The sequence below is a fragment of the Aotus nancymaae genome, unplaced genomic scaffold (genome assembly GCF_030222135.1).
Source record: "Aotus nancymaae isolate 86718 unplaced genomic scaffold, 86718_ANA_hifiasm-v0.15.2.pri h1tg000036l, whole genome shotgun sequence".
NCBI lineage: Eukaryota > Metazoa > Chordata > Mammalia > Primates > Aotidae > Aotus > Aotus nancymaae.
In genome coordinates this window covers 53,998,528-54,020,333 of record NW_026988450.1, presented here as the reverse complement: position 1 = coordinate 54,020,333, position 21,806 = coordinate 53,998,528, and the positions used below count along the sequence as shown (strand labels likewise).

Genomic DNA, 21,806 nt, shown 5'->3' with positions numbered 1-21,806 from the left:
GAACAAGACAGAGCTGCCCACTCCTACCACTCCTATTTAATATAGTACTGAAAGTTCAGTCCAGTGTAATCAGCCAGGAGAAAGAAACAAAATGCATCTGAATAGTAAAAGAAGAATTCAAATGATTTCTCTTTGCAGACAATATGATTCTATGCATAGAAAATACTAAAGACTACACCAAAATGCTCCTGGAACTGAAAAATGATTCCAGCAAAGTTTCAGGATACAAAATCAATTTACCAAAACTAGTAGCATTTCTATACACCAGAAACCAAGCTGAGAGCCAAATCAACAATGCAATTCTGTTTACAATAGCCACAAAGATAATACAGTCAACCAAGGAGGCAAAAGAGCTTTACAAGGAGAACTACATGACACTGCTAAAAGGATAACAGAAACAAATGGAAAAACATTCAGTAGTCATGGATAGGAAGAGTCAATATCATTAAAATGGTGATACTGTTCAAAGCAATCTAGAGATTCAACATTATTCCTATGAAACTATCAATGTTATTTTTCTATAACTAGAAAAAACTATTTTAAAATTTATATGGAACAAAAAAATAGCCTGAATAGCCAAAGCCATCTCAAACTAAAAGAAAAAAACAAAATGCATCAACTTACTTGACTTAAAACTATACTATATGCCTATGGTAACCAAAACAGCATGGTACTGGTATGAAAACATACATATAGACCAATGGAAAAGAATAGAGAACTCAGAACTAAAGCCACACACCTATGACCATCTTATCTGTGACATATTTGACAAAAATAAGCAATGGGGAAAGGTCTTCCTTTTCAATAAAGAGTCCTGACATAGTTGGCTAACCACATGCAGAAGTATGAAACTGGACCCTTACCTCTCACTATATGCAAAAATTAACTTAAGATGAATTAGAGTCCTAAATGTAAGACCTCAAACTATAAGAATCCTAGAAGAAAACCTAGTAAACACCATTATGGACATCGACCTTTGGAAAGAATATATGACTAGGTTCTCAAAGTTAATTGCAACAAAACAAAAAATGGACAAATGGGACCTAATTAAACTAAGGAGCTTCTGCACAGCAAAATATACTATCAACAGAGTAAACAGACAACCTATAGAATAGAAGAAAATATTAATAAGCTATGCATCCAACAAAAGTTTAACAACCAGAATCTTTAAGAGACAAACAACAAACAACAAACAAACAACCCCATTGAAAACTGAGTGAGATATGAACAGATACTTCTCAAAAGAAGACACAGAAGTGGCTAGCAAACATGAAAAAATGCCCCACATCACTAATCACCAGAGAATTGCTAATCAAAGCCATAGAGATTCTATATCACACCAGTCATGATGGTTATTATTAAAGAGACAGAAAATAACAGATGCTGGTGAGGCTATGAAAAAAGAGGAACATTTATACACTGTTTATAAGAATGTAAATAAGTTCAGCCACCGTGGAGACCATTTTGAAGATTTCATTTCTTTTTTTCTCAAAGAAAGAAGTTTGGAGATTTCTCAGAAAACAGAACTACCGTTCAAACCACCAATCCCATAACTGAGTATATACCCAAAAGAAAACAAATTGTTCTACCAAAAAGACACATACACTTATATGTTCATTACAGCACTATTCACAATAGCAAAGACATGTAATCAACCTAGATGCAAATTAACAGTGGATTGGATAAAGAAAATGTGATACATATATAATATGGAATGCTATGCAGCCATAAAAAATAATGAAATTATGTTTGTAGTAACATGAATGCAGCTAGCAGCCATTACCCTAAGCAAATTAAAGCAGAAACAGAAAAACAAATACTTCACATTCTCGTTTATAAGTGGTAGCTAAACATTGGGTATTCAGGGACACAAAGATGTAAATATTAGACACCAGGAATTGCTGGAGGCAGGAGGAAGAGAGGGGGACAAAGTTTGAAGAATGAACTTTTGAGTGGTATGCTCAGTACATGGGGGATGGAATGAATTGTATTCCAAACCTCTGCATCATGCAATATTCTCTTTCAAAAAACTTGCACATGTACCCCTGAATCTAAAATAAAATTTGAAAAACAATTGCTTTCAAGCTTATATGATTAAAAAGAGAATAATTGATCATGTTAATCAATGTGGTAATCAAAGCAGCTGATTTACTTTACAAATGAAATTTATCACAATGTCAAGACAGAGGGATAGAGTGAGTTAATCTTTGCCATAATCCAAAGTAAAAAATAAATTAACTTAAAAAAACACTTTTTCTCTACATGTGTATTCCTAGACTGTATAGACTCTACAACTATAGAATAAGTTCTAAAATACCTTTTTCCTGTTGTTTATACAATACAATGCATAAAATCATTAGACAGCACTCTAGGGAACCTCAGCATTCCTTTCAGGCAAAACTCTTTCCTTAAATAAAATACATGACCTACCACTCCCAGAAAGCTGTGCTGATCTTGATCCCAATGACCAACTTCCTTGGTCAGAGTTGAAAATTTTACCCAAATTCAATCAAATGATTTTTCTATACAAGAAATTTTAAATTGAGGTCTTGTACTTGCAATTATCAAATATGCACTGAGCACTGGAACTTGATAAAATATAGAGTGAAAGCCTGGTTGAGCACCACAGCAGCCAGGTGGGTAAAGAAATGTACAGAAAACACTGTTGATCAGAAAATATAAAGGGGAATAGATGGGATCTATTCACCAACCCCCAGCCCACTGGGATCAGGCATGTATATGCCCTTCCTCTGGCATCCTACTAATATGTTGTACATTCCGACATAACAGGAAACATATGGACATGCAGGCATGTCCTTCCATTGCCACCCACAGAAATTCTCCTCACCTTGACAAGAAGCTCCCATTCGCTAGTCATGCTGACCATTTTCTCACTCTTGTTCCTCAGAATCTGTTTTTTAAATGACTCCCAAGTATTCAGAGAACTGAGTAGTGGGGTCTTTGTCTTCTCATTGACTTTTTTGAGATGGAGTTTTGCTCTTCTCACCTAGGCTGGAGTGCAATGGCACAATCTCGGCTCACTTCAACCTCTGCCTCCCAGGTTCAAGCAATTCTCTTGCCTCAGCCTCCCAAGTAGCTAGGATCACAGGCACCTGCCAACATGCGCAGCTAATTTTTGTATTTTTAGTTGAGACAAGGTTTTACCATTTGGCCAGGCTGGCCTCAAACTCCTGACCTCAGGTGATCCACCTGGCTTGGCCTCCCAAAGTGCTGGGATTACAGGTGTGAGCCACTGTGCCTGGTCCTCAATGACTTTCCCCCCACCCCCCACAGCTCTACTCCTAGCTTTAACTAGTGAGGCTTGGGTTAAGTAGCCAGTTCACTTTCAGGTGGGAGACTGTTGGGATGCATAGCCTTGGTAGGACTTCTCTCTGCCCACAACTGGAAAGGATTCCCAGTTGGAGTGGTAAGATATAGAGAGGTTGTATAAAAAGAGTAAAGTCAAGGGGCCTGAGATAAGATGACTAGACCAGAAGACAGAAGCCAAGTTAAAATCTAGAAAAATCCACCTCCACTCTAGCACCCACTAGAGCAAGATTCAAGCTTCAACAGCATCTGAGAGCATATGAGCCCCAGACTGTGCAGTCTCTACTGAATGGACAACTTACACAGTCTTCACTGAGGTGCCATCAGCTATTCTTCTTGTCCAGTCAGTTCTGTTCCCTCAGTCTATTCTCAAGAGGGAGCAGCACTGACTGGACAAGAAGAATGTGATCTTTTTAGTTTTTGTCATTCTTCTGCCCAAACCATCCTGTGGATTCCCATTACACTTAGAATAAATCCAAAGTCTTTTATTACCTTACATGACCTCATCTGCAACCACTCTTCTGCTCATTCATCTTCTCCAGCTACCTTGGTCGGCTTACTGTTCTACATACCCTCTTCCCTCAGGCTTTTGCATAAGCTGGTCCCTTTGCCTGGAAGATCTTTCTATCATATCTTAGTGTGGGTTAGTCCTTCATTATCTTCAGGTCATTATTCAAATGTCACATCCTCATTAAAGACTTCTTAGTCACTCTGCCTAAAATTTTAAACTCCACCCTTATATACACATTTTAATCTTCTATTTAAAAACTTTTAAATTTCATACTTTATTATGTTGTTTATTTTCTGTCTCTTCCAATAGAATGTAAGTCTCATGAGAACAACAGTTTTGTCTACTTTATTTACTTTGTGTACTCAGCTCCTATAAGCAGGAACAGCTATATAATTTATGGGGCACAGTGCAAGACGAAAATGCAGGGACCTGAATTCAAAACTGTGAAGAATCTCAAGACAGTGACAGCAGAGCATTAAATTAAATGCAGAGTTCTGGGTGACTGCAGAGGTGGCAAGTTCATGAAACTTGCCCTGTCTAGAACCTCTCAGAGAGTAGCAACCCATTTCACATTGATCATCCAGCAAGCAAGACTGTATTCCATTTTCTTTCAACTGAGCCTGTGAGGAAAGTACCCAAGCTGTCGACAGCCTGAGATACTCATAAGTCCCTCTGATAGAAGGCAGGGCAGTGACTGTCCAGAGATGTGGCAGTGGAATAAGGAGCCTCCCACACAACCTCCTCATATTTTTAAGGGTAGAAAAATCATCATGCAATCCTTCCACTTGCAAAACTAATAATAGGTATAAAAAATAAAAGTCTCCCTTCCATTGTACAAGACAACCAAAAGGATCTCAGGTGAAATAAATTCTGTAAGAAATATAAATTATTTGTATATCTTGAAAATTTTATAACTGAACTAAAGTGCCTTAAGTGCCTTTAAAGATACCAAATTATTTTTAAAAATTAAGAACAAAAATAATTAAAATATCTACATGAAATAAACCATATTTATACATTTTTGTAATATAACATGGCATATAATTATGCATCCTTTGTAACAGAACAGCATTGCTATGTCATTTTTCATGCAGTTACTAAACAGTAAGAATGGTTCTGAGTCAGATCTTCATTTTCAGCACAGCATCAAATATATTCCAATATTTTGTCTTACTTCCAGGATATCGCAAAATTTTCATTTTTCAAAAGGAAATTGTAGCAAAGAGAATAACACAAATTTAATGTTTTAACTCTTAAAAATGGCAGTTTACAAAATATGTAATTATTTCTTCTTGAAAAGTTCACCTCACAATTTTTATGGCGAGTTTATAGTTGCCATTGATCACATTCACTTAGAATAATTCTGGTTTTATTGTTTTATTTGAGAACAATTAGAATTTGTGTTTTATTGTTTTATTTGAGAACAATTAGAGTTTGTGTTTTTATTCAAAACTTCCCTTTGACAGCCACATAGCCACGTGTGGTATAAACCTCTAATAGCGATACATAGGATAAGATGCCCAGGACAGTTTGGATGCATACTCTTAAGTCCTTAAATAAAAATTATAAATCAGTGCATTGTTGTGTCACTTCATTCTCATGCTGTGGAGTCCTCAGGAGACTTAAAATCATGGCAGAAGGCACCTCTTCACAGGGTAGCAGGAGGAAAGAGTGAGTGCTGAGCAAAGGGGGAAGCCCTTTATAAAACCATCAGATCTCATGAGAACTCATTCACTATCATGAGAACAACATGGTGGAAACCACCTCCATGATTCAATTATCTTCACGTGGTCCCACCTTGACACGTGGGGTTATACAATTCGACGTGAGATTTGGGTGGGGACACAGGGCCAAACTGTATCAACTGTATGTTTTGAAAACATTGCCTGTCCACCAATGTATAATTTTTAGCCATCCATAATGCATTCTGTAGGCGATGCCTCATCAGACCCTTTGAATCACTTCTAAAAGACATATGAAACAAGAAGATCAATACACAAATATGTTTGATGTTTTCTTCTATATTAAGGGTTTCTAAAACAAAAAATAGACTTGCTTCCCAACATAGCATTTATTAACATTTCAAAGAACACTATTATTCCCTGAAACACAGTTTACGAAAAGCTGGCCTGGAGTAAAGCCCAAATTGATAGCACAGTGTTATTAAAAAAAATAGAATTTGGAATTAGGCAGACCTTTGTATTAAGATGGGTTCTGTCATTCAGTTTGCTGGAATATTGTGAACTTCACTGAAAAAAAAAAAAGTTGCAGTACTTAGGTTTACAAGGGGGGCGACAAAGTAGTTGCTTAAATATTAGCATGTTCTCTTCTGTTCCCCACCCTACTGTTTCCTCTTTGGGGTCTATGTCAATTGGATTCTTAGTTACAAGTGAAAGAAAATACAACTAAACGCAGGCAAAAAAGGAAATGTATTGGCTCACATAAAATGATAAGAATGGATTCAGGGCCCAGAAAATATAATTATGAGTTGGTTTCTCTCCATCTCTTTACTATGCCTTCTGTCATACTGGCTTCAGTTTCAAGTGCCATGTGATAGCAAGGGGTTGCTTGGAGCTCCAACCTCAACATTCTCCAGGCCTCAGGGCCAACAGAAAAAAGTGAATCTCTCTTCCCTGGAAATTATCAAATAAGTTCTACTTTAGTTCTGGTTAAGTCACATGCCCAAGTCTTGACCAATTACTATGGCTGAAGGCATAAACAGTAGTGGTTAATCGGAGATCCTGTGCTCCCCTCAGGAATGCTGGGAGTGTGAGTGTGCATGTATGTGTCTATGTACATGTGTGTACAAGATGTACGTCATATTCTACAAAGCCAAAGGGACCAGAAGTGGGGAAGGAGCTAATTCCTCAAATGGAATGGGGTTCAGGTTAATGTTCCCTGAAAGAAGGTTAATAGATACTGGACAGTAAAAACAGCTGATGGCCACTATAACTACCCTCTAATCAATACAGAGTCACACATGTTGCAAGAAGAAATCTGTCCTAACCCACTAGAAATAATGACATTCCTAAAATATTCTGCTTCATTGCTCCAGAATCTCCCAGAGAGCATACCCTATCAATTAATGTTACTTAAAATCTCTTTACTTTTTCTACTGTAGTTTTTATCCTTCAGACTCCATTCAAGTTTATTTCTAACAATCCAAGTTATTACCCTAACACGTTCCTTTACCAAATCTTCACTCCCATTTAGTAATTGTCTTCTTTCTCAGTCCCCAAAGCTTTTATTGTCTTATATTGATTGTTTGACTTCTTGTGTATCTCTCCTCATCCTCTGTTTGATTCACTCTGGTCCTTATTGTCTAGCATAAAAACTACCACACAAGAGACTCTTAATGGAGGTTTGCTAAAGGAATAAATGAATGAATCAAATACCAGTGAATGGATCCACAAGTATCACAGAAGAAACCTCCAAAATGTGACCCTCTTGATTTATGTCACAGAAAATTAACTTCAGTTACAGTGTTAGGTAAGTATTATTAGTGAAGGTACACATTTCAGTCCATTTTATACTCCAGATTGTTTATCCTGGAATGCAAATAGCTACATTGGCCTTACAGAGTTGGAGTAAGTCAATCTGCTTGTCTTTGTCTCTCTGTTTCTCTCTCTCCCTGCTCACTCTCTCTCAGACATAGACACAGACAACACCCCTATACACATATAAAACTAAATTTCCCTAGAAACATGATTAGTGCAAACATAACATAATTTTTTGTCATTTTGACAGCTTTTATTTTTCATGTATTTTCATATATAATCCCAAATGGTGAGCTACTCTGAGAAGGCAGTGGCCACATTTTTACTACAGCAAAATCTCCAGATTCAGCAATTTTTCTGACCATTTATTTGACTACAAAGTATCTAGCTGGCTTCAGAGGGAGGAAAAAAGTCATCCAGAGTTTTCAACAGAAGGAACTTCTAAATGTAGATGAAGCCAATGCATTTAAAGGAAAAAAAAGAAAGTAGATTAGCCAACGGTGAAATTTCTAGAGTCCCAGGAAGATTTTTCCTTCCTTGAATTTTGCTGAAGCAGGATTTTCATCAATTATTCCCATGAAAGTTTAAAAGTGCTGTGAGTAGATATTTCTAACTCTTAAAGGCAAAAATTCTTTTTTAAATATAATTTTAGGACCTATTTTTAAAGAATACACAAGCCATGCATGAGTGCAATTTTATCATAAAATATGTAAAATCTACATAAATATATAGAATTTTAAAAATTCTGTTTGGTCTATCCTTTTCCTTCTACACTAGTAAATGCTTGTAATTGCTCATCTCTTTCCAGATACTTTAAAAAATTCTCATATGTTATTCTTAATAAAGAATCCTCAGTTTCTTTTTGGTGTTTTTCTGCTTTCCACTGTTGATCATGTTGACTATAGACCAATTCCTACTGCTTGCCTCCATCATAGAATCCAAGCCTTCCTACAAGCCCCTCATAGTATGCTCCTGAGACTCTGAACTGTACGTGAGTGAAACAAGAAATCTAGAAATTTTGAAGGCCAGAATCCTCACAGTAGCAGCAGTAACAGAGGTGATGACAGCAGCAGCAGCTGTGGCAACATACTGACCAGGCTATTCCTGCCCAAGTGTGTTGCAATGTTTCCTGCTTCCTGAATTCTTTCTGAGCTTCCTTTTTTCCTGGTGTTCCCAGTCATCCTCTTCCTGCTGTCACTGACTCTGGGAGCTGTATCCTTCCAATATCAGGTAGACTAGAATTCCATAAAGCCCATTGTGCCTGTTATTAAAATTGTAGAACAACTTTCTTTCCATTATTTTCCTAGTACATATTTTTTTCATCTATTTATCTCATGTTTTTTAAAATATATTCCAAATGTCTCCTTCATAGTTATATACTATTCAGTTATATACTATTGAATTTTAAAAAGGCAAATCTGGTAATTTCTCTTTGTAAAAATTCCTTTGATCCAAGTAACCACGTTTGTTTATTTTCTATTTCCTGTGTTTTCCTCCTTAGTTATATAGACTCTGATAAGTCAAGTAAGCATGTTAAACATTTAAGTTAAGCACTAGAAGGATACTTAACAATGTTTACAAGTATTAATCAATTGTCTATTCTCCTTCAGAAAAACCTGAGGATATTAGAATGCCTTAATTTCAGTCTCCTTTGAAATATCTGAGTTTTTTACCTTTTGTTCTGTTTTTAAAAATACCCAAATAGTGTAATACTTTTTTTGTTAGTGAATCAACATAATAAAGGAAAAACCTGCAGCTAACATGATGAAAGATTAAATGATGAAAGACTGAAAGCTTTCTTTCTAAGATCAAGAATAAGATAAGGATGACTTCTTTCACCACTGCTATTCAACATTGCACTGGAAATTCTAGGCAGAGCAATTTGACAAAAAAAAAAAAAAAAAAGTAAATGGCATCCAAATTTTTTTTAGAAAGAAGTAAAACTATTTCTATTTATAGATAACATAATACTATATATAGAATATCCCAAATAACCCGCCAGAAAGCTACTAGTGCTAATAAACAAATTCAGGAAAGTTATAGGTTACAAGATTTATAGACACAAATCAGTTCCACTTCTAACTTGCAATAAGCACTCAACAAAGAAAACAAAAAAAATTTATTTACAATACTATCTAAAAGAATAAAATACCATGTAATAAATTTAGCTAAGAAGGTGAAAGACTTGTACAATGAAAACCATGAAACATTGCTGAAATAAATTAAAGAAGACCGAAAATAATAGAAAGATATCCTATGTCCATGAATTGGAAGACTTAATGTTGTGTAGATGTCAATATATACCTAAAGTGACTATAAATTTCAGGCAATCTTTATTGAAATTGCCATAGCCTTTTTTTGCAGAAATGGAAAAATTGACTCTCAAATTCATATGGAATTGAGAGGAGCCCTCGATAGCAAAAACAATATTAAAAAAAGAAAAGCAAAGTTGGAGAACTCACACTTCCCAATTTTAAAACTTACTACAAAGTTACAGTAATCAAAGCAGTGTGATACTGGCATAAGAACAGACATGTAAAACAATGGAATAGAATTGAGTCCAGCACAAAGACATAAGAAAAAGACATTGGACTTTGGGGACTTAATGGGGAAGGGTGGGAGGTGGGTGAGAGATAAAAGACTACACGTTTGGGTATAGTGTATACCACCCAGGTTACAGGTGTACCAAAATCTCAGAAATTGCCACTAAAGAACTTATTCATGTAGTAAACACCACCTGCTCCCTAAAAACCTATTGAAATAAAAAATAAATTTAGAAAAAAGACTCGAGAGTCCAGGAATAAACCTATACAAATTTATAGCCCACTGATATTTGACAAGGTTGCCACATCCATTCAACCAAGAAAGAATAGTCTTCGACAATGGTGCTGGTACAACAACCTAAATACAAGAGCTAAAAAATATAACTCCTAGAAGAAATTACAGGGGAAATCAGGACCTTAGATTTGGGAGTGGAATCATAGATACATTTGCTGATTTAACTCTGCTATTGTTTGTTTGCTTGTTTGTTTTTCCTGGTAAGTAATTTGCTTTTTTTTCCTGACGTTGATGTTCTGAAGTTGTTTTTAGAAGAAGATTTCTTATTATAGCCATTAGCTCACCGAAGAAATGGAAAATTTGCTAAAGGTAGGAATCATTTAAAATAACAATTAGGCCTAGCTTGGTGGCTTACACCTGTAATCCCAGCACTTTGGGAGGCTGAGGTGGGTGGATCAAGAGTCAGGAGTTCAAGATCAGCGTGGCCAATATGGTGAAACCTTGTCTTTACTAAAAATACAAAAAATTAATTTCTTGAATAATGTTAAATGACAAGGCAAACTATAGAAGCATGTGTTGGGTGTGATCCCATTTTGTCTGCTATTTACTTATAGGCATATGTAAATAAGTGTTCATGTGTAAACTCATATGATTACAAAGAAGTATCTGGGAAAAAAAAGTACGAAAAATTTTGCCAGACATGGTGGTGCATGCCTGTAATCCCAGCTACTTGGGAGGCTAAGGCAGGAGAATTGCTTGAACCTGGGAGGCAGAGGTTGCAGTGAGTCAAGATTGTGCTACTGCATTCCAGCTCTCTTAAGCATTAAATTTATACTGTTGGGAAACGTTTTAAAATAGACAAGGCCCTTCCTTTGAGACAGGCCTACTGGTCTCATTTTTATGTTATCTTTCCTTCATGAACTACATGCATTATGCATTCACTGCAATTTCTAATTCCAGTGTCTTATAGTGAATGCAAGAACTTAAAAGACTTTGTAGGAAGCATTTGTATTCACCATATTCTAGATATTTATGACTTTTAACTAACAATTTTACACTTGTTCTAAAACCTAAATTTATAGCTAATTTCTTTAAGTGGCATACCTTTATGGAATTCCCCAAAAACACTTAATTTAGTTTCTCTTGACACAATTCTTTGTTTTATATGGGTATTTTATTGGTCTGGAAAAAAAAAGTGCAACTCTCCTTAACAGAGACAAAACAAAACAGACCTTTTAAAATTAGAATTCAACTGGTGGGAGCAAGAGTGGACTGATGTACCATATAGTTGCTTCCTAGTTGTAAGTCTGGGGCATACTGTAAGAACTGGCAAGAGAGAATAGAGAAAACCCATTGATTGGCTGAGTCACTGTGTCAGTCAAGAGAACTCATTTAGTGAAGATGACTTCTGCTCTATTTCTCTTACTCAGAACTCAATCTGAATAATCATGCCTATTTCAATTATGGACATTTGCTTCTATTTTTTCCCCAAAGATATTTCTTCCCTCTCTATTCTCACACACACAAACTTAGATGAATATTCAATATTTCCATTTTATTGTCCACTCCACTTAACTGTTTTCCATGTGTCCAACCTCTTATTGCTCTTGGTTGCATTTTAGGGCTTTTTCTGAGATCTAGCTCCCCATTTTTTTCACCCCCTCTTTAGCTGTGTCTATCATTTAAGCATTCCACTGCATTTTGTATTTTAATTTTTTTTTTTTTTTTTACTTTCAGATGTTCTATCTTATTTCTTTCAAGTCTGTCTAATATTTTCTGTGGTATCATATTCTTTTATGAAGGTTTCTATTTCTTCTTATACTCTTCAATCATTCAAAAATATTTAAAATAATAATCTCATTCAAATTGTTTAGTTTTCTCCTGTTTTTGAGACTACTTTAATTTTTGTTGCATCTGCTAACTCATCTCAGCCTTGGTTGTTTTCATAAATGATTTCAGTAAAAGTCTATGGAGCCAGACTGGTTAGATTCTTAACCTGGTCATAGAATTCCATACAACTGTTATAAAACTGTTATAACGTATTGGAAAATATATCTCTCAGCTTCATTTTTATTTCTCCCCCAAAAGAAGAGATAGAATTGGTTATATGGCTATAAATTTTATAAGAAAAAAGGCAAGTTTATTACTTAAGGATAAGTGAAACTTGAAAATATTTTTAGGTTTTTAATACTGCCTCCATCACTTAAAACATAGGTAGCTAATGCTGTAGATTTTGCCTCCAATTCCTTACATTAGAGTTTTTCCTGTTCTTTTCTTTCTTTATTTTTCTGACTACACTGGAAAGACAGAGAGTTACTTGGACACTTTGAAAGGACAAAATGGATAGAGTTTTTCTGATCCACTTTTCCTAAGGCTCCTTTTTTCAGCTGGAAGTTTTATATCAGAATCTTTCTTCCAGCCCATTGTCCCATTTAACCAGAAGTGAAATCTTCTGTGCATCAGAGGAAATAAAAACCTTAATGCTACTAGATCAAATTTCACATGGGCTATTATCCACTTTTCATGCTGGATTTTTAGTTCTTCTTTTAATTTTGGAAACTGAGGCTATCTTATTTTGCTTATGTGCATGTGTATGTCTGGTCTGTGTGTATGTCTTTCTTTTTGAACTTATTATGTATTTTTTATTTTGTACTAGTATTTTATTTCATGTTTTTCTGAGGGAGTGGAGAGGCTAAGGGGACATCCGCATTTGTTCCACATGGGGCTAAAAATCACCTTAGAATAGATTTCTAAAAGTAAAATTTCTGGGTCAAAAGCCTATGTTTTACAATTTACAGTTTTGAGGTGCTTTTAAATTTCCAGAAAGGTAAGACATTACACCTGCCTTCTTACGGTGCTTGAGGGTGCCTACTGCCTCACACTTTGATATACCACATATTACAATTTCGGGAGAAAAATTATCCTGTGGTCTCTTATTTTTTCTTAATACTAATGACTTTGGGAAACTGCATCTGTATTTGCATTAATGTTTATTCTGTTATTGGCCATTCATACACTTTTTAAAAGGCCAATATCCTTTTTGATCTTCTACTTTCTCTACCTCAATAGTTGAGCAATAAATAATAATTAATGGTCTCACGATATTATGTCATTCTATACTGGCACATAATTAGTGAGAGGTAAGCAGCATCATTTCCATTGTATGAGGATGACTATATGTTAGAAATAGAAGTTAAGTGATTTGAAAATTTTGTCTAAGGTCACACAGTTATGAAATTTAAAAATCAATTTTCGAATCAAATCACCCAGAAATGTGGTACCTGTGTTCTAAAAACACTGCACTGTGTAGTAAAGCCACTCTTAAAGCTCATCCGAAAATAATATCTAAAGAAACATGCATACAAAATAACTGCTTTAAATAATAAATGAAAATTCTGAGTTAGAGCTAAATTCTAATAGTGGAATGTCAATATCCTTCCCTCTCCACAGAAAATTTTACTATCTGTTAAGCTGGTGGAGCCTAAAGACCTAAGGACTTCTTCCTAGCTGCAGCAGAACACAGTAAACTAAGGATGTATGATTATCATTGCTCAGTGTTAACGAAAAGTTTAGATTAATTGGTTACTATCTCCCAAGAGACTCTCTAAGTGAAAAGTCTACTGGTTGCCCATATGTTTTCTAGCAATAATGATTACCAGCCATACCTTATGTACTCTGAGGCTCTGAAGTCTATGCCTCGTTTAGTATGAGAACTTTGGCAGTGTGGGATACTAAACTGTCTAAATAAGCCAACTACAAGGATAACTTGTACTGACAGCTAAGAAAAGCTGCTTTGCTCACATTCCCTTCTCCAGACTATTTCATTAATTTTTTCGATAAATATTTATTGAAGCCAGAATATAAAGTGGATATAAAAAGACCATACCAGGTGGCAGGTTACGGCAGTTTAAAAGGACGGATGAAAGGGGGTCCCTTGGTGCTTGGAGCAGCATCCGTTGTCATAATTAGCAAAATGTTAGCTTGAGAGCTCAAAATTTAAATAGAAAATGATCTTTCTTACGATGACCCATGCCCCTATCTTTTGAAGGTACTCTTTGAGTCTGACCACTGCCAGGCATTAGTTACACCAGTTGTCTCAACCTTTTTCAACTGAATGATCTTTTCACTACAAGGAATTCACAATATGCCTTTTAGGTGTGGAAAGAAAATTCATACTCAACCTGTAAAAACCTAGCAGATGGTACCATAATTTGTATATACATACGTGCATACAGGATATATTCCTGGAGAATGAGTCAGATTCATGTTACACCTATTTAGATGTTTCATTAAATTTAATTTTAATTCATTTATTCATGGTTTTAACCTCTGTAAGGACATGCATTATTTAAATTAATAGACAGGTAAACTGCATCAATAAAACTGTAGCATTTAATGTTGAAGATAAATGACATGCATGAAGTCATTGTATTAAAATATTGGTTTTTCCATTGTTTTGCACAGATGGTGCTAGTAATTAATATTAAGCTTTTTTTCCCCATCAGAGGATTCCCTGTTGACAAAATTCACATAGTATACAAAAAAAATTGCTATATTATATCTGAGTATGAATTGTTTATAAACTTATTAATACTATAATTTTTTCTCAGATGCAAAATATATAATACTTTTACTGGCCAATGTATTATTGAAATTAATAAACTACATGGTCTACTCAAAAAAATTCTTAACTGTATATTTGAACATAGATGTACAACAAATGTGTTCCATGCCATCTGGATTCTGGGAACAACATTAATTTCAAGATATAGAAGGTATTTGAATGAATAAAGGTAGCCAGGAGCCACACAACCTACCACTTTAAGAAGGTCCTTCTGGAGGGAAGTATCTTTCCTGAGTGGCCAATAGATACATTGTTGGCCATACCAGAAATGTCAGGGAACCTCAGCAGCATGATTATATATGAGCATAAAACTTTAAAAAGAGTTTAAAATGCTGGGTCAAATGGAATTTCTATTTCTAGATCCTTGAGGAAGCGCCACACTATCTTCCACAATGGTTGAACTAGTTTACACTCCCACCAACAGTGTAAAAGTGTTCCTATTTCTCCATATCCTCTCCAGCATCTGCTGGCTCCAGATTTTTTTAATGATTGACATTCTAACTGGCATGAGATGGTATCTCAATGTGGTCTTGATTTATATTTCTCTAATAATCAGTGATGATGAGCATTTTTTTCATGTGTTTATTGGCCTCATATATATCTTCTTTTGAAAAGTGTCTGTTCATATCCTTCGCCCACTTTGGACGGGTTTGTTTGTTTTCTCATTTATCTGTTTTAGTTCTTTATAGATTCTGGATATTAGCCCTTTGTCAGATGGGTAGATTGCAAAAAACTTTTCCCATTCTGTTGGTTGCCAGTTCACTCTAATGATTGTTTCTTTGGCTGTACAGAAGCTCTGGAGTTTAATTAGGTTCCATTTGTCTATTTTGGCTTTTGTTGCCATTGCTTTTGGTGTTTTAGTCATGAAGTCCTTGCCTATGCCTATGTCCTGAATGGTTTTGCCTAGGTTTTCTTCTAGGGTTTTTATGGTGTTAGGTCTTATGTTTAGATCTTTAATCCATCTGGAATTAATTTTAGTGTAAGGTGTCAGGAAGAGGTCCAGTTTCTGCTTTCTGCACACTGTTTGCCAGTTTTCCCAACACCATTTATTAAACAGGGAATCCTTTCCCCATTGCTTGTTTTTGTCAGGTTTGTCAAAGATCAGATGGTTGTTGATGTGTGGCGTTGCCTCCAGGGCCTCTGTTCTGTTCCATTGGTCTATATCTCTGTACTGGGTATACCCAAAGGATTATAAATCATTCTATTTTAAAGACACATGCACACATATGTTCATAGTGGCACTGTTTACAATAGCAAAGACCTGGAACCAACCCAAATGCCCATCGACAATAGACTGGACAAGGAAAATAAGACACATATACACCATGGAATACTATGCAGCCATAAAAAATGATGAGTTTGTGTCCTTTGTAGGGACATGGATGAATCTGGAAACAATCATTCTCAGCAAACTGACACAAGAACAGAAAATCAAATACCGCACGTTCTCACTCATACACGGGTGTTGAACAATGATAATACATGGACACAGGGAGGGGAGCATCACACACTGGGGTCTGTTGGTGGCACAAGGGAGGGACAGCGAGGGGGTGAGGAGGAGGTCGGGAAGGGATAACATGGGGAGAAATGGCAGATGTAGGCATTGGGGGGATGGAGGCAGCAAACCAATCATGCGTGATCTGCACATGAACCCCAGAACCTAAAGTATAACTAAAAAAAAAAAAGTTTAAAATGCTCTCTTTAGAATCAACGGCTCTATTTAGCATAAATCCTCAATAAGCTCACTTATCACATGATGTGGAAGAACAGTTCTATCACTTCCATCTGAGTAAGTCATTCAGCAGGACACTCAAATTGAGGCCTTGGGAACATATCTGAATTTTACTAGCACCTCCTACAGAGGGCATCAAAAGTGGGAAATTGATGTTAATAAATCTCTCCTTATGCTTCTGTCAGAGGGATGAAAATATAATACTCTAGTTTTATTTCTAAAGGATTTAAAATTATCATTCCCTATTTCTAAAGTGTCATGAAAGTGCTGTTTGAATTACATTCAACTCTCAAACAGTAATTTACTGACCAGAGAATAATCTATTAGGAAACAAGATTTTAAAAGTAAGGAAATTCAAAGGTAAATAAAAGGCATCATCATTTATTCCTATGCTTGACCCTCTAAAATTAGGATTGGGTTAGATCTCCTATGAAACCCTTCCAATCTTTTAATGACTCATCCCTGGTTTCTCTCTGCCAATAGTCCTGGTTCTTAATATAAAGCTTGTACATTTAGTAAACTAGATTACAATGACAGCTTCAAACTCATCTCTTTGGAAGGGAACCTGAAAGATAATAATATTTCATATTAGTCACTGGGTATCACCATTCCAAGTTCATTATTTTTGTTTTATGAGGAATCAAACCCATACAGTCTAACGTGGGGGAACTTAACACATATTGAGTTTCTCTTCTTGCCTGAGAGACAACCCTGGCAAATGACTATAGCCTAGACTATGTCTGGATGCAGAGTCGCAGCACAGGGCTCAGTGTCTGGGAAGACACAGAGTGGGAAATGCAAAATGAATTGAAAAAAGTGGAACACCAATAAAAAAAAAAATCATAGAGTCACCAGTATCTGTAACTTCACTTTTGAGTCTAAACACTGATGTTGACTTTTATAACTCCTTAGCAGAAATGCAACTCAATCATTACTCCTGGCAGAAAAGTAATTAATGTTCATTCAGAGAGGGACTCACATCCTGGCTGGCCTCAGAAACTCTGAAGAATCTCCCTTTCTTTTTTCTTGAAAATATTTTTTCTGTACTCATTACAAAAAGAATCTCAATTTACTTTGATTTTCAAACTAAATACATGCTACACCACATGATACGATTTAACAAAAATCAATATTGTGAAACATAATTACAAATATCCATGTCCTGGCTATTTAGTCTCTTTTATTATTAATAAACTGGGATCTTGGCATTGTTTGCTTTGGCAAAAAAGCAAATGCGATTGATCCCTTAAAATCCCCTTATTTGAGAGCTGGCTAATGTATGAAATTTCAGGTGAGGAAATTAATATTCAAAATGTGTATAAACCCTAGAACACATTGTGAAGAAATAAGCTATGTCAAACCTAATAAAATTACCTTGTGCAATATAAATGTTTTCTTGACTGGTAAAAACACCTTTTAAGAGAATTTATTGTGAAATGATTAAAACATATTTCTAACTTTTTATATTATGTATATGTTGAATACCAGTCTCACTTATAAATGAATATATAGAATGCCAGTGCCACTTATAAAAAATCTTGTATTTGTCAATGAAATTTGTTAATACAAAAAATGTCTATATTTTACTTGATATGCTTTATGGGAAGAAACTAGCAATAAATTCTACAATCAATGTAAGCTTTGTTCTGAAAGGAAAGCAGTTGTAATTACATAATAAGAGATATGTTTCTAAATTATTATTATTTTTTTTTTGAGAAGAAGTCTTGCTCTGTTGCCCAGGCTGGAGTGTAGTGTGGTGTGATCTCAGCTCACTGCAATCTCTGCCTCCTGGGTTCAAGCAATTCTCCTGCCTCAGCCTCCTGAGTAGCTGGAATTACAGACATACAACAGCATGCCCGGCTAAGTTTTATATTTTTAGTAGAGACAGGGTTTCACCATGTTGGTCAGTCTGGTCCTAAACTCCTGACCTCGTGATCCACCTGCACTGGCCTCCCAAAGTGTTGGAATTACAGGCGTGAGTCATCACAACTGGCCCTAAGTTAATTTTTATATGGAAAAATATTTACAATAATAGTTACAGAATAAGGTACTTCAAAGATGTTTGGAAACATATCTGCAAAGCTATAATTTATAACTAATCTACGAATGTCTTTCCTTTTTGTGTTAGAATAATATGGCAAAAGGACAAGCTAAGAATAGGGTTGACTTGCATGTGAAATTGGACTGGTGGGAAATGAGGATAGGATTTCTAAAAATCCAGTAATACAGCTCAAAGAAATATATTTCAGGCAAATCTCTATTGTCCATTCTTAATATATCCACCTTTATACATTCATTATGGGTCTTCATTTCAAATTTCCTGATAGTACCTATTGTATTTGGCTTAATCTCTTACATTATTAGAAAAACTAGTTTATTAACCATTTTATTAATCATGCCTTATATTTACATACTTACTTTGCTGGCATTTCTCATTCTTTGTTTATTCTTACTTAGATTATGAAACTATAAATTATTTTAAAAATTATTTTTGTTTTCAAAATTTCAGGGGACCCTAGAAGCCATCCAAACACTTCAGTTTCCAGAAGAGAAAACAAAAGTGCTTTGCCCAGTTTCACACAAATCAGCTGCAGCCAGGAACCCTTCAAAGCCCAAACACCTAAGGTCCTCCAGCTGTTAGGCTGTATATTACTTAGGGCCTAGAATATAATTCATATGTCTTGCTCTTACATGACTTTGTAGAGCATGAGCTCATTAAGTTACAAAGAAGGAAGAAAAAAAGTGTGGGAGAGAGGAAGGAAGGAAGGAATGAAGGAGGGAGGGAAGGAGGGAAGAAGAAGGATGGATTGCTACAATATAGTTTAAAATATGACACCAAAAGACGTCTAATACATTACAGGAAACTGTTGAGCTGAGGTCAGGATGGGGTAAATGAACCATTTTCCATTTCATCCCAAGTCAGATATTCCACTAAGTCTTCCTTGTTTACTTGAATTGCACACACATACTTAATTATATGTATGTGCACATGTGTTGTTTTTAAGGAAGAGTAGATATAGGATTTAGGAAATATTTTGGAAACAGGAAAGTATAAGGGTATATTTTATAATCAAACAATTAAAATCAATGCTCTAATAACTTGTTATAAACTATAGAAAATTATAAAAACAAAAATACAGAGCAATGGAATTTGAATTATAAACATCTAAGATTAAATATATTTATATAATAAAATCATTCATTTTTTATAACCACTATGTAAACCTGTCCTTGTCTAGTTATTGTCTTATTGATCCTCTATGTTTGGTTTTTGTCAACTGTAGTATTGATTTTGTCTAAATACTCAATTTGTAAAATCTACAAAGAGGGAGTCAAAATAGCACATGTATTGTGGCAAAAAATGACCACCAAAATTTATGAATATCAATAACCTGTATTTCAGTATATTTTATACTCAGTGCAGGGCCCTAGAATCATGCTGCCTGAGTTCAAATATTGACTCCTTCACCCACCAACCATATGACATTGGGCAAGTTACTGAATGTACCTCAGTTTCTTCATCTGTAGAAGAAAAATGGTAATAGTACCCATTCTCCATGATTATTATAAAGATCAAATAAATTATGACAGATACAGCACTTTGAATATTTCCTGCCACATGACCTGCTATCAATATGTGTTAAAAATCAATGTTGTGATACAATTATACTATAATGGTTGTTTGAATAAAGTAGTTTAAATTTATCATGAATTCAAGTTAAAGTAATGGTACTTTACTTAGATCATGAAACTATAGATTATTTTGAGAATTATTTTTGTTTTCAAAACTTCAGGGGACTTTAGAAGCCATCCAAACACTTCAGTTTCCAAAAGAGAAAATGAAAGCCCAGTTTCACACAAATCAGCTGCAGCCAGGAAACCTTCAAAGCCCAAACACCTAAGGTCCTCCTGCTGTTAGGCTGTATATTACTTAGGGGCCCAGAATATAATTTATATGCCTTGGTCTTACATGTATTTGTGAGCACCAGCTCATTAAATGGTGAAGAAGGAAGGGATTTGGTTAGGTGCCTTAAATGAACATGAGTAATTGTCTTAAAGAAGGCTGATCATATTAGTTTTTTGTCTATTAAAAATACATAGCAATAATGGCAAAGGTGTACACACAGAATATATTTAAAGTGAAAAATAATACATTTTCATTCAAACTTACCATGTAATTTCTCCCTATTGAGCCAAAAATTGCTTTTTCATTAAAGACATGGCCTTGAATCTTATAATTTGCTTTGCATTTGAACTCTTCTTTGCCTAAGTTAGAAAAGGAAGTCATAAAATTGGGCGTTTTCCTTCAACAAGTACGTTCATTATAATCTAGTTGAGCTGTGTTTCAAAAAGTCTTTCTAAGAAATAACAGATTTTAATGATCTGTTTATACTGAAAATACCAGATAAAGCTAGAGTAAATATATTTATTCAAACAAAGGGCAATATGACAATACTGCCATTTCTCTTTACCTTTTGAATTTTATTCTAAAACATCTCCCTTAATCTTCTCTTTGGTTGTCTTATATGTCTCCATTAACTACTAACATTGTGAAAGGCAGAGTCGTATTATGGTAGCCGGCTCTGTTGGTGCCTCCTTTCACTCTGAGGAGCCAGAAAGTTACCGCATCCCCCAACCCACACTCTACAGGGCAACCAGTGGCCAGTGACTGAGTAGTGAGGGGCACAAAAATTCAGCTCCTTGTGTAAAGGGCCAGCATACTCTATGGGGCAACTTACACTCTAGTGCTGCTCCCTTTGGGCTCAGGCTGAGTCTAGATTTCTCCAGAAACCACCCCTTGTTGGACTTCCCCTTTTCTGTTTTGCTTCCCTCATTCCCATACAGATTTCTCCCAATGGTATAACCTAATTCTTTTGCATATGAGTCCAATTCTCAGGTTATTTCTCTAGGACGGTGGTTCCCAGCTTTTTTGGCACCAGTGACCAGTTTTGTGGAAGACAATTTTTCCATGGACCTGGGGGCGGGGTGATGGTTTCAGGATGATTCAAATACATTACATTTACTATGCACTTCATTTTTATTATTACACTGTAATATATAATGAAATAATTATAGAACTCACCATAACATAGAATCAGTGGGAGCCCTAAGCTTGTTTTCCTGTAACTAGACAGTCCTAACTGAGGGTAATGGGAGACAGTGACAGATAATTAGGCATTAGATTCTCAAGGAGTGTGCAACCTAGATTCCTCACATGCACAGTTCACAATGGGGTTAACCCTCCTGTGAGGATCTAATGCCAGAGCTCAGCCAGTAATGCCAGCAATGGGGAGCAGCTGTAAAAACAGATGAAACTTTGCTCTTTTGCCAGCTGCT

General features: G+C 35.5%; 1 long non-coding RNA gene across 1 annotated transcript in view; it reads left to right on the top strand.

Annotated features, from left to right (window-relative positions):
* LOC135278047 (uncharacterized) overlaps positions 1 to 21,806 on the top strand; it is a 47,410-nt gene that overhangs the window by 6,865 nt on the left and 18,739 nt on the right. The window contains exon 2 of the long non-coding RNA XR_010345605.1: positions 13,564 to 13,635. This is a non-coding gene — a long non-coding RNA (uncharacterized LOC135278047). The remainder of the gene's footprint in view (positions 1 to 13,563; positions 13,636 to 21,806) is intronic.